The 13,365-nt window shown below is 40.2% G+C and overlaps 1 protein-coding gene and 1 pseudogene across 13 annotated transcripts in view; one reads left to right on the forward strand and one right to left on the reverse strand.

Annotated features, from left to right (window-relative positions):
- Positions 1–13,365, reverse strand: part of Rbfox2 (RNA binding fox-1 homolog 2) — a 241,572-nt gene that overhangs the window by 85,595 nt on the left and 142,612 nt on the right. The window lies entirely within an intron of this gene.
- On the forward strand, positions 1,197–7,970 carry LOC113456738 (annotated as a pseudogene).

Here is a 13,365-nt window from a genome sequence, read left to right on the forward strand (position 1 = left end):
AAAAAAAAAAAAAGAATGAGTGTAATGATGTTGGGGGTGGGGTGGGGGAGACAACAGAAAAATCTAGAAACACAGTCAGAGGTACAGGGCAATTCAAAGAGAGGATAGTATTCCCAACAAACAGTATCTAACAACTGAAACTGGACATCTGCACAGTCACACATGGTAAAAATGAACCAACGTACACATTTGTACTGTACAGAAAATTTGACCACAGGCTGAAAACACAAAACAGGATACTACAAACTTCAGGAATAAAACTCCTTGGATTAAGCAAGATTTCTGAGCTATGATTGCCTAAGGGTGTTGCCCAGTTGTAGGGTGCATAATCAATGTTCTTGGTCTGACATTTAGCACCAAACAAACAAAAAACAAGCCATAAAAGAACAAACCAACAAATCAGACTTCACTAAAAAAATTTTCCTTGCCAATGAACACTGTGAGGAAAAGAAAGCAAGTCACACATTAGCAAAACCATTTATAAAGCATGTATTAGATAAAGGGCTTTAAGTCAAAAAACATAAGAAAATTGTACAACTGACAACTAGAATCAGTACTTTGCAACTTCCTAAAATATCACAATATACCTTTCACGTAGTCTACCCAGTCTAATTTGCTAATATTAATATTTACCAAGGAGAAATGAGAATGTATATTCATATAAATACCTGTACACAAACTCTAAAGTACAAACAACCCAAACGCCCATCAAGAGATAATGCTCACCATACTGTCACAGTCACAAATGAACACTAGTAACTCAGCAACAAAATGAATGCATCTTTAGTGCACACAAGACGAACTTCAAAATAATGATACTAGGTACAAGAAGTCCTAGGCATATGGCTTTTACCATATGATTTCATTTTTGTCAAATGCTAAAAATGCAAACTTACATACAATGACAAGAAACCAATCACTGGTTGTTTGTTAATGTGCTGGGACAGGGGAGGCATCAGGACATGAAGAATCTGGAGATCTTCAATCTGATGATTATCTCAGTTGTGATGATGATTTCATTGGTGTGTACATGTCAAAACTTAATAAACTGACTTCAATGTGTACTACTTAACTGTGTATTAAGTACACCTCAGCAGAGCTGCCAATGAAAGACTCAGTTCCTGGCCCCCTCATTGCAGAGAGGTTTTGGAAGGTTAGTTGTGTGCTTTGAGGCGAGGGGAGTTTCGCAAAGGGAAATGGAGAAAGCCTCAGGCTGTCCTATGGTAAGTAAGGGATAATGATGTAGTGGAAATTAGGTCTGAAAGTAAGCAGAGACGGCCAGGCTGCTCTGGAAATGACTAACCACCCAGGCTAGGCTGCTGGCAGACTCCTTACTTAGCACTTGCACACAGCCTTTTCAGTTTGTTGTTCACATCATTCTGTTACTCCTGGGAAGAGAAGGACTATGCAGTTTAGCTTTGTTCTTCAAGTATCTCCTACACTCAGCAGAATTCCAGAATGGCCTACACAACAGTGTGTGTGTGTGTGCTGGAGACGGTCTGAAGCCAGACTAGCTGGAGTCAAATCTTAGCAGCAAGGCTCTACAACTGTATGATTTGGGAGTTATTTAATGTCTCTCTGTCTCAAATTCTTCGTCTGAAAGAAGTAACAATAGCACTGTGTAAAATCAGTTAGTGCACAAACAAGGCCAGTACATAGTGAGGCTCCTCAGCAACATCTCCGATAATTTAGAAAGGAGAGAATTATTATCTATATATGAGTTGTTTAGGGGGATGCATGTTTTTTATGCCTATCTCTTATTTATCTAGTAGTACCATAGATAGATAGATAGATAGATAGATAGATAGATAGATAGATAGATAGATAGATAGATAGATAGATGATGGATAGATGGATAGATAGATAGATGGATAGATGGATAGATGGATAGATGGATAGATGGATAGATAGATAGGTATAAAGACAGAGAGATAGACAGTCAGTCATCCCCTTGGGTCCACAGAAAAGTTAACAGAAAGAGAAGCTGTGGAGTCTTAGATGTGTGACTGCCTCTCTTCCCAGACTGTGTTTGTCACCTTGCATCCTATAATGCACATGCACAATCAGACATCATCCTGCTGAGGAAGGGGCAGGGCTCTGACAACAGCAAAGCAGTGTGGGAATCCCTGGGTTGGCACCAATCCCTTGCTCTATTCAGACCTGTAATCTCTTCTGACTTTGATTTAATGCAACAATTACTGGTAATGTGGTTTGAAGGAGATAAAATGCCCAGTGTAGCTATCTGTCGCTTGCTCTGCTCATGATGCAAGAACATTTTTAAATTAAAATTCCCTTTATGATAAAGGAGCCGCTCCACTGAATTTTTCTGTGCAGGTCTGATACGGAGCCTTCCTGAAAGAGGATTAGAAGCTAAAGCCCCTATCCCTTCCTATACAATTACCCTATACTGAAAGTAGGTCCTTTAGCCCTAAGTTTTTCTCATTTATGTAATTAGATTCTTCTTCTACTTTTCAAGACTGTAATGTCAGCATTAGAAATTCACTAAAGATCCAGTTCTCCTTTTGGTAAAGAAATTATAATAATTTCCTTTTAAATAAATAAGCAAAGTATCATTCATACATACATGCCTAAAAAAGACATTGTGGGCCCAGCCTCTAACTCTAACTCTGGGGGAAACTACAAGATAAAGGCCAGATACCTAGTGAGATACTGTATTAAAAAAAAAAAGTGGGGGTGGGAAGAGACTCAATTTACTGAGAAATCAATAAAACTCCCTCCCCAACCAGTTTTATATCACTTCAAACCACAACAGTTTGCTATATACAAACTGTATACAAGGAAATCTTAGTCATAAGAGTACTGTAAGGTATTCTTAACCCTTAAGTTGTATAATGGTTAAGAACATATTCTAAGGTTTCCACCTACAACATCAAAACATCACCTTACCACAATCCAAAGACTTCACTAAACACTCCTGCTCAAAACTGCATTCTGGGGCAGCAAGAAGGTGTCTGCTACCAAAGCAGCCGAGAGCTGGATACTCAGGATCCACATGGTGGAAAGCGTAAGTCATCTCTTGCACACTGTTCTCTGACCTCTACACAGGTATTGCAGCAGCCCCCTCCCGATAGAAACAACAAACAGCTAATGTGGACACGCTAGTTAAAAACAATCACGAGCACCACTCTACCCAGAGAACCCGAGAGAGAGGGCACTCTTTAGACACCCAGTAGTCTTGATCAATCACAACACTGCTGATCCAATTAGGAAAATTCCTACCCCCAAATAAGAATGTATAGCTATCTAAAATTTGTCATTTTGATTGCTGGGGTGGTCAATAATAATTATCCTTTGGGGGGAAAAGTTAAAAATGATCTAGAGAGCGTAAGGTTTCATTCAGTTAAGAGTCTGCAAAGCGCCAGGTGGTGGCAGTGCATGCCTTTATCCACATGCCAGCATTTTGAAGGCAGAGGCAGGTGGATTTCTTTGAGTATGAGGCCAGCCTGGTCTACAGAGTAAGTTCCAGGATAGACAGGACTACTGTTTCACAAAGAAACCGTGTCTCGAAAAATAACCATGAAAAAAAAAGTCTGCAAAGTGAATACAAAAGCCACAAGTCTAAATGTGTATTTTTGTTTCCTAACACACACTGCACAATTTCAGTATGTTAAAAAAAGAAAAAACGAACTTTTCTGTTCTACCATAGGAGAGTAGTATCCCAGTTATAATTAATTTAACTAATATTTCTGACTAAGAGCTTCTAAATGTGCATGCGCGTATGTAGACAGACAGACAGACACACACACACCCTTCCGCAGAGTAGCACATGCCTTCTCAGGAAATCCAAGATTAAGACTAGAGTCCCTCTCCAGAAGCCTGCCAAGACCTACTTTAATCTTAGGAATATAGAACTCACATCATGCTTACAATATTAATGTTAATCTGGAGACCTGTAAAGAGTTCTGTAGCTCTTCACGAGAAAGCTCAAGTTCTCTTTTAAAGACAGAAGGAGGGGCACAGCTATCTTAGAAAAAGAGTTATGTACGTACACACACACGCATGTACACATACATACAACTGCACACACACACACACATGCATACACGCAAGCACTAGCACTTTGGGAAAACAGCCTGGCATAATTAATAAGATTAAAAAGGACTTAGGATCAATAAGATGAGAAAGTCTGATCTTTACAGGATTAAACCCTAAATCCTAGCATCAATCCAATGATTTCTAAAATCAACGCCATGTAATAGGATTAAATCAATAGCTACTTTTGTTTTCACAATGTGAACAATCATAGTTCAGGCCTACTGCATCTCCTTACGGTTAACGACAGGGGCTTCTGCTGAGGCTAGTCCTGCTGATAAGCATACTTCAGGGTCCAAAACCACATCTCCTTAGTTCCAAAGTCCAGTAGTCTAGAACAAAGTTTCTTTTTCATTCTTTTCCTCTACTTGTGTGGTGGAAGGAGAGGTTTCATTGTGTGACAAATGTGAGCTAAACCAATGTAGACTTAGAACTATTCAGTGTGATTATCTAAAAACATCAACAAACTAACAAGTGGTTCACAAGCCATTACTCCTCCAGAAATCCAAGAATCCAGATGACAGCCCTGGGTGCTTTAAGTTAAGGCTGTGGGTCTGTATTCAGCTTCTAAATGTGTTACTGCTTTTATTGTTTTGAAACAGAATCTCTCTACATAGACCACGCTGTCCTTGAGCTTAGAGATCTGCCGGCCTGCCTTTCCCTCTCAAGTACTGTTCATTGTTTTCTTTGCATTTGTTTTGTTTGAAGACAGGGTTTCTCTGCAGCTTTGTAGCCTGCCTTGGAACTCGTTCTTGTAGACCAGGCTGGTCTTGAACTCACAGAGATACGCCTTTCTCTGCCTCCCGAGTGTTGGGATTAAAGGAACGCACCACCACCGTCTGACTCTGCTCATTGTTTTTAAGAGGCAAGGTCTATCTTACTGGGGCTAGCCCAGAACTCTTGGACTCAAGGAATTCTGGTACATCCACTCCCCATTGTTAGAGGAGCTGTGAACCTCTGTGTAAGGATGGTGTTCTCTATCTTACAGACGGTAGCAGTGCCTCTGGTGATGGCAAATCGAGAAAATGTGCTCAACTGCTGACTCCATAAGCAAGAGCAAATGAACATCACTTATTTTTCTGGAAATATCTGCATGTTAATTTGTACACTTTTCTGTTTGGCAGTATTCAATTAACATAACAAAACTACTGATTTCTTCTTCCAGGAAGATAGTGCATGCACAATTTTCACTGCTCGTCCCTTGGGTACAATTTAAAAGTCTACAACAATTCATATTCAACAAGTCTAAGGAAGTCTTTCCTTTTGGGGGGGTGTGCTCGACCACTGAGATCCATCTCCAGTCCTAGCTGTGCTCTGACAGTGAGCTGTATCTATAATCACAAAGACTCTTCAAGGCAGAGAAGAGAAAGCAAACTGGGTAGTGCCCTCAGGGCAGGGGGTGAGTTCCCAGATTTTCCTTGTCTCCTGTGGACCAGACCTGTGGCTCAAGCACCTAAAAACAACAGAGGGCATGGATAAGGAGCCCTGCATCTCTAACCAAAGGAAGAACAATATACACAGCTTTCAGACTTCTGAAATCGAGCCAAACAGAGTCACCAAGAAAGCAAATATTGGGTGCTGGGTCTTGACCTCTCCATTGCCAGGTGCCTCAGCATGTCATTTACAATTACAGACATTTATCCCTGAGAAGCTAAAAAACTTTTTGGAAGGGGGGGGGGGGAGGGATACCAGAAAATTTCCAAGACTAAAAACAAGGAAAAGTTCTTAGACACCAAAATTATGATCTGTAAGTGGAAAAAATAACTAGACTTTATCATAATTAAGCTTTTGTTTTGCTCTGTGACATGAAACAAGAAGAAAATCAACAAAATGGAAGAAAGTATTTGTAGACAATGTATCTGAAACTCTGTAATTATAAAAAGAACTGTCAAAATTCAAAAATAGAAATCATCCAATTAGAATATGGATAGACAGTGGCATCTCACCAAAGATATACAGTCAGTCAAAGAGACATGTAGATGGGCTCAGCATCTTTAATCAACAGAGAAATGTACATTGAAACTATAGCAAGACAGACTACACACTGACAAAAGGATTAAAAAGAAGAATGACACCAAATGTGACGAGAATATGGAAAAAAATGAATCACCCAGGAGTCCAAAGTGCAGAAGTTTCTCTAAACTCCTAAGGTACTGACTAAAAAGATTTGAAAAGAAGGTAAGTTCCTCAAAACCCAGAACCTATTTCTACCTGTCACAGAACACAGCTCTAATGAACAGGGATACTTCTATTCTGAATCTAATCCATCCTTTATCTGTATTATCAAGCAATAGTGAGCATCAGTTCACATTAATTGATTATTACTGGCTAGGCTCAGGTTCTGAACCCTAGCCTACCCCATACTGGTTCTTTCAAGGCAGGGACTGACAGACTCACTCCAGCTCCCAAACTCCCCAGTGCCACCGAGGGGCACATCCACTGACAGACCAACATCCTCCTCTTTGAGAAAGCTGGGCAGTTAACAGCTCTTTGAACCAATCTGGCTTCAGATCTCCATGTGAAAATGTGGGGTTAGGAATGCATCACCCCTGTGGCCTTGCTTACATTTTACTAAGTTGTCCCACATCTTGGAGTCAGAACAAGTTTTAATGACATGTTTCTACTGCAGATTTACAAAAGTAGAAATTCTTTTAGTCTGAGAAAATGAAAGACTTTAGACCAATGTTTCTTAACCATTTTCAAAACCCTGTTTCTTAATACCTACTTTTATCTCCTGAATCTTCCAGCAACCCAGAATAGATGTACCATCTATTTTCTGATGTGCTTATTATTACCTGGAGGTTTAACCTTTTCATTCTTTCCACAGGGTCTTACTATGTACTCCTGGCTGGTCTTGAATTAATGGAGATCTTCCCGCCTCATCCTCCACATTAAAAGAATGTGCCACCACACCCTGCAAAAACTCTGAGCCATAGAGTCTGTGTGTGTCACTTCCATGACCTCGCATTCCTTTCTAGGACTAGGGTTCTAAACATACAAAATGTCAACGCAGACTGGTAGGGCAAGGACCCTTTAAAAGGTTCAGAACAGTAACATATGAACAGAATAAGCTAACAGAAAATAGCACTGCTGGGCTGTCACATAAAATCCAGTGGTAATAAACAAATTTTCATTATAGACTATTATTTACATGCCAATATAACACTGTAGTCTGGGCAGCTGCTTCTACACCAGCGTACTAGTCATTAGTGGTGATAGGATATGTCACATCATGACAAACATTTCAGGATCATGCTTCCTGTCATTTTTTAATAATAAAGACACTTTAAAAAAAAACAACAACAATAAACTGCAAAGACAAAAACAAGCACTGGGGAACCAAGATGTGGGTTCCAAATATAAGCCTGTGACCCTAGCCACTCTCCCCAATACCTGACCCAATCAAGTATGATGTGTCTCTGAAGATCGGAAGGGCATAGGTCAAGTGCTTTAACCTGAGGGCCCGGCTTAAACAGGAGTATCTGGTTTAGTACAAAGACCCCAACTGCCAAACACACATCAAAGGTCCTGCTTTGATCCACTGGACCTATACAGTATCAACAAATATTTATCCTAATTTCAGACCCACCCCTGAGAACTCACTTCTAGGAGTTGTGTCGGCATTTGTGCCCCTTGTCTTCTGGTACTATGTTTTCAAAACAGATATGGGGGAAGTAGAAAAAGACAAGATCTCCTGAGTAAATTGGGAGCATGGAGACCTTGAGACAGGGTTGAAGGGGAGAGGAAAGGCAGGGAGGGGAGCAGAGAAAAATGTAGAGCTCAATAAAAATCAATTAAAAAAAAGAAATAAAAAAAAAGACATGGACAGAAAGGAAAGATTTATCCAGGGAGAAAAATTGGACCAACTTTTAAGATTTCCTATTAAGTTTAGCAAGGATGACTCTATTCTTGAATAAATAAATCTTTTACTAATCACTGAAATAAAAAAAAGTCCAAAACTTATGGGCTACTTAAGCTGTGCTGAAAACATTAGGACCTTGCTGTGAATAGCAGCTGTTCTGTGAGAACACACATAGTGTAGGACGCATGCTGGATTTACAACCTTTTTGAATAAAGTTTGAAAAATGCAGGTCTCATCTCCCCCCCTCCAAAAAAAAACTAGGGGTATATTATTAGGTTAAACATCTAGTAATTTTAATTTTAGGGTCTGTTTAGTGATAGCATGCAAGAATCAACAAACTGTATGTGTTTAACTTTACATGCAAAAAGTGAATTCCAAAACTGAGTTTCGTCCACTTACCTTTACACTGACACAACTACACCAAACATGAAATTTAAAGAAAATACCTGCTGTGGATGTTTTTTAACCCTTTCAGTGCTAAGGGACAGCAGCATTTCTAGGCATGCTTTATTGCTTCCCTACTTTTGATATTGCTTGTGTTAAGGGTTAACACTTCTCATTCTTAATTCATGGGCTGGCTTCCAGTCAACAGTCTTCTTGGGGAAGCTGGCACATTGACTACTGCCCTTGAAAAAGACTCTAAAAGTTATTATATTCATTTGTGCTAATTACCTGGGGAGGAAGGGATGGAGGAAGAAGAATAGCTTTGACAGTGAACAAACAGTTTCCAAGGCCCACATTGCAAAAAATAACTGTGTTTCTCCATGTACTTACAGATGTACCAGGAATCCAGACGAAAGAGAACATAAAAAAATGTTAAGATCACAGAACAGAAAAATAGGGAATTGCGAATAGCCAAGCAGCAGAATTCTTCAGATCAAAAAAAGCCTCAAATAAAAAAATGGGAATATAGGAAAACTGAATAGTAGGAGCAAGAATTGTGTAAGGGGAATAAAGCCTGATCAAAGTAGAACCTGAAGAAGACTGACCTTCCACAGAAAAGAAGCGAACATCCAAGTGTGCAAGCCTTGTGGATACATCAAACTAGCTTCATCTGGGCTGTTCTTTTCTAAGAGTTCAGTGGGTGTGTGGCAGGCAGTGCTCAGCCCTAAACAAGAACTACAGGCAACTAAAGAATGCTGAGAGCGGGAGAAATCATCTTCCCTTGGGAAGAACACAGCCAGTTATCCAGTACAAAAGGTCAGGCCTGAAAACATACACACATACGAAAAACATTATGCAAACTGAGCTTGATGTACTTATGTATTTAGAAATATATATATGTATTATGTATTTAGGAATATAAATTTATATAAATATATTTATGTATGGAAAACTATATATTCACACATATCCATGTATGTATGTATGTATGTATGTATGTATGTATGTATATATGTATATATGTATGTATGTAGCAAGTAATGAAAATAAAAGGCCATAAATTTGAAAGACAGTAAGGAGGGATATATGGGAGAGCTTGGAGACAGAAAAGGGGGAAATGTAATTCTATTATAATCTCAAAAGTAAAAATAAAAGAATAAAATGCTTCAGTAAAAGTATGTATAAACGTCAGCATCTCTAGCAACTTCTGGATAACATCTGGGACCCATGCTGTGAGAAAGTGTACTTAGCAAAGGGCAGTCAGTAAGCAAAAGAAAAACTAACAAAGTTTGTGCTACAGCAACTAAAAAGTAACTCGAATCAAGTAAATTTATGAGGTTTTAATCTGCTTAGCAGAAAGATATATAAAATATTTTGGACACTGCTTAATCTGTTAAAGAGTTGACACATAGATTAACTTTTAAGTTCTTAGAAATCATGTCTAACTCATGGAAGGAATAGACTGCTTTGGTGCCCTAGGTGCTGGGATTCTGTTACAGCCACGTGCCACCACACTGGGCTACAAACTCCAGTTTTCAGTGAATTAAAGTGTATGTCTTCTTTGCCCGCCCATTCACATGCTGAGATCTTAGTCTCCAGGTAGCTATTGATAGGAGCCCACTAAGGAAGGCAGTAAGGTTACCATAGGCGTGGGGGGGGGGGGAAAGAGGCCAGATCCCACTTTTATTAGTATTCCTGTAAGAAAAGACACCGGAATTGTCTCCCCTCCTGGACCCCAACCACATACATATGAAAAAGGGATGTGAGCCAAAAGGTAAATGGCAAAAGCCTTGGAATAAAGCAGGCCTTGCTGGCAGGATGATCTTCTGGGGTGAGGTTCTATTGTATTGCTGGTCTGTGGTAATTCTTTTTTGCATTAGTCCTAGCAGGCTAAGACAATCAAGCCCTGAAGTCTTCTGGGAAAGCGTTCAAAAGGTGAAGTTCTAACTTAAAATACGAACACATGCCTTACCTTCTTTTTCCTTCTCCTTTTTTTCAGCAGATGAGAATAAAAATGTTACCAGAGGGCCACTGACAGGGTTTAGTTTTAGCAAAACTCCAGACAATGTACTTATGTCTGTCTGTGATGGTGTTCACTACATAACCCAAAATAGCCTTGAACTTGATATAGCCCAAGTTGGCCTCAAATCTGTGTCCTCCTCTGTTTTTCTGCTTCCTACGTGCTGAGATTATAGGTATGTATGTGGGAGGATGGGAGGGTTGCACATAAATTCTTTAAAGACACAGCAGAAACTCAGTGAACCTTCATTCAGCTAATGAGTGGGTAAATAGATGTAGTTATAAAAGTAATGTATCGCTTTCCCAGTTCCCAAACAATGCACCAACTGCTCATAAGCAGGGATAAATCCTTCTCTCCTCTTCTTCTTCCCTCCCCTACTCTGAACTTCTTATTGGTTTCAGAAATCTTCTGAATAAATTTGTTTAAAGAAATAGTAGAAATATAAGTAAAAGGCTTGTATTTCTGGGGGCAGGACCTGAACTCATGTAGAAGATACATCCCCTGACACATATGTGAAGGAGTTGCTAGACTGGGTTAAGGGAGGAGGAAATATCCACTTTTGCTGTGGGAAGCACCACCTGGTACCCAGGAATGAACAAAAAGGACAAAGGCAACTGGGCAGCAGAGCACTGTCTGTCAGCTTCTCCACTCCTCCAACCTCTTTCCCACTGTGACACTACCCTTCCGCAGGGAGCCAAAGAAATCCTTCCTAAATTAGTCAGGTATTTTGTCACAGACAAGAGGGAAGTGATTAAATCAGAGCTTTACTGCTCAATTCAAATACAATTTTAAAAGGTATAAGTTAAAATTTAGTCTTCTTATGTGAAAGGAGCAAATTTTAGCATTTCAAAAGAAAATGAATGTTACTGAAAAATTATAAACTAACATTAAACCAAAGTATATGGCCTAACTCCCCCCCCCCCCGAAAAAAACTGATTCTATCAATAAATGGAGCAGAGGGCTGGAGAAATTGCTCAGCAGTTAAGAGCGCTGGCTGCTCTTCCAGAGGACCTGGGTCAGTTCCTAGCACTAAGATGAAGGTTCACAACCCTGTGAACTGCAGTTCCAGGGGATCCAGCACCACCTTCTGGCCTCCCTGGGCAATGAGCACACACACGATACACAGACATACACAGAGGTAAAGCATCAATAATGTTTAAAATGCCAAGGAGGAAAAAGAATGGTTGCTCTTTTACTACTGTAACAACAGAAAAAGTTGCCTCACCTTATAAATAAAGACTGCTAAGCTCAAGCTAAAGCCTTCCAAGTGCATGCTGAAAGGAGGGTACATCCTCTGTACAGACTCACAAAACCACAGGCTAAAAACATGCTGTTTTTTTTTTTTTAAAGTTAGGTTGTTTTGAACAATGATCACATTTGATCACTGGGAAAAACAACACGATTTCATACATCCATATATATATACACACACATACATACATACATACATACATACATACATACATACATACATACATACACACACACACACATAGGTTTTTAAATGGTGGCTAGGTTTCCAGATTGGGCCACAAGAACTACTACTAATACAACAAAGGGTGTGTGTGTCGGGGGGTGTCTTTGAGACCACCGAGCCATAGCAACAGGAAATAAGACTCTAAAATAGCAGGAAGCTTCAGATAGTGCTGAAGTGGCACACAGGAAACGGTTCCCCAGGCGTGTTCCCAGTTGGGTAGTAGGAGACTAAATCAATCACTGACCACGGAAGTGGAGGTGTGGAGACAGGAGGGAGGAGCAGGAGTGCCTGGTTCAGTGCCTGGTTCAGTGCCTGGTCCTGGTACAACCTTTAAGGCTGGCTTTGTTTGTGGTTTTCCTCCTCTATAAAAACATCAATTTTACCTTAGTTTGGACACCTATAACATTTCCTTTTGTGTATATACAAATGCAATTTGAGACAATGAACTGATAAGGAAATTTTACTACATCTTATACACAGAACAAAAAGATAGGAGGCAAGGAAAACAAAACAGGAAGATTCTGAGCAGACTGGGAAGGGAAAAGTAAAACTTACTATATTCTGCTGAATAGAGTGGGGGAAAGAAGCAGTAAGAACCCGAGGGCCTAAAAAGAGGCTGGAGGAATGAGAGAGGTGGGGTAAGGGGGCCCAACACACCTAGGGGATCCTTAAAGAGGGAAGAAAACAGGTGGCAAAGAGCCTGCTCAGTCCTGTGCTTGGGAGCACAGCTGGCATTGCATAGCTGGTCTGGGGCTACAACAGTAGTAACTGCGGCAACATCTACACGCCAGGCATTCTTTGAGAGCTTTCTGTTCCACAAATATCTGTCTTCAATGCTGTTATAATTTTTAGTCAAGGGAGTACAATGGTTTGTCAAAAACCATTCAAACAGTACACCTCCCAGAATCAGGTGTGGCTCCACTGACACACCAGTGCCATCATGCACACAGGCGCCCATAAAAGAGTGACAAGTAGCAAGGGCAAAAGATGCTCCATCACTGCTTCGTATCTCTTTGTAAAAGAAAGGGTCACAGGTAGCAAATGTCAGGAATTTAGCACCCATTTGACAAATACACTGGGAAGACAACAATAAACAAGCCAAATAAAAATCTCTACAGGACAAAGTCTTTAATCCCAGCACTCCTGAGGCAGAGGTAGAGGCAGAGGCAGGCAGATCTCTGAGTTGAGATCTCTGAGTTCGAACAAAGTCAGCCTGGTCCACAGAGTGAGTTCCAAGACAGTCAGGGCTACACAGAGAAACCTTGTTTTGGAAACAAAACAACAAACAAAACTCTCTATAGGGCATGCAGGTAGGGTTGGTTTCTTGTGTGTGTGTGTGTGGGGGGGTGTCTTTCAAGACATTTTTACAGTATTTAGAAGATATTTAAGTGTAAAAGAGAATTTGAAGGCTTGAAAGGGGAAAACAGTGAGAGATGGGAGCAAGAGGAACGGAAGAGCAGAGGTGCTGAGGTATCAAGCCATAGCAGACCTTGCAGGGCCCATGCTTTGCTCTGAGAAACACCCACAGTGAATTCCCAGCATGATTAACACTTTTTTTTTTGTTTTTGT

This window comes from Microtus ochrogaster, chromosome 15, assembly GCF_000317375.1.
Source record: "Microtus ochrogaster isolate Prairie Vole_2 chromosome 15, MicOch1.0, whole genome shotgun sequence".
Classification (NCBI taxonomy): domain Eukaryota; kingdom Metazoa; phylum Chordata; class Mammalia; order Rodentia; family Cricetidae; genus Microtus; species Microtus ochrogaster.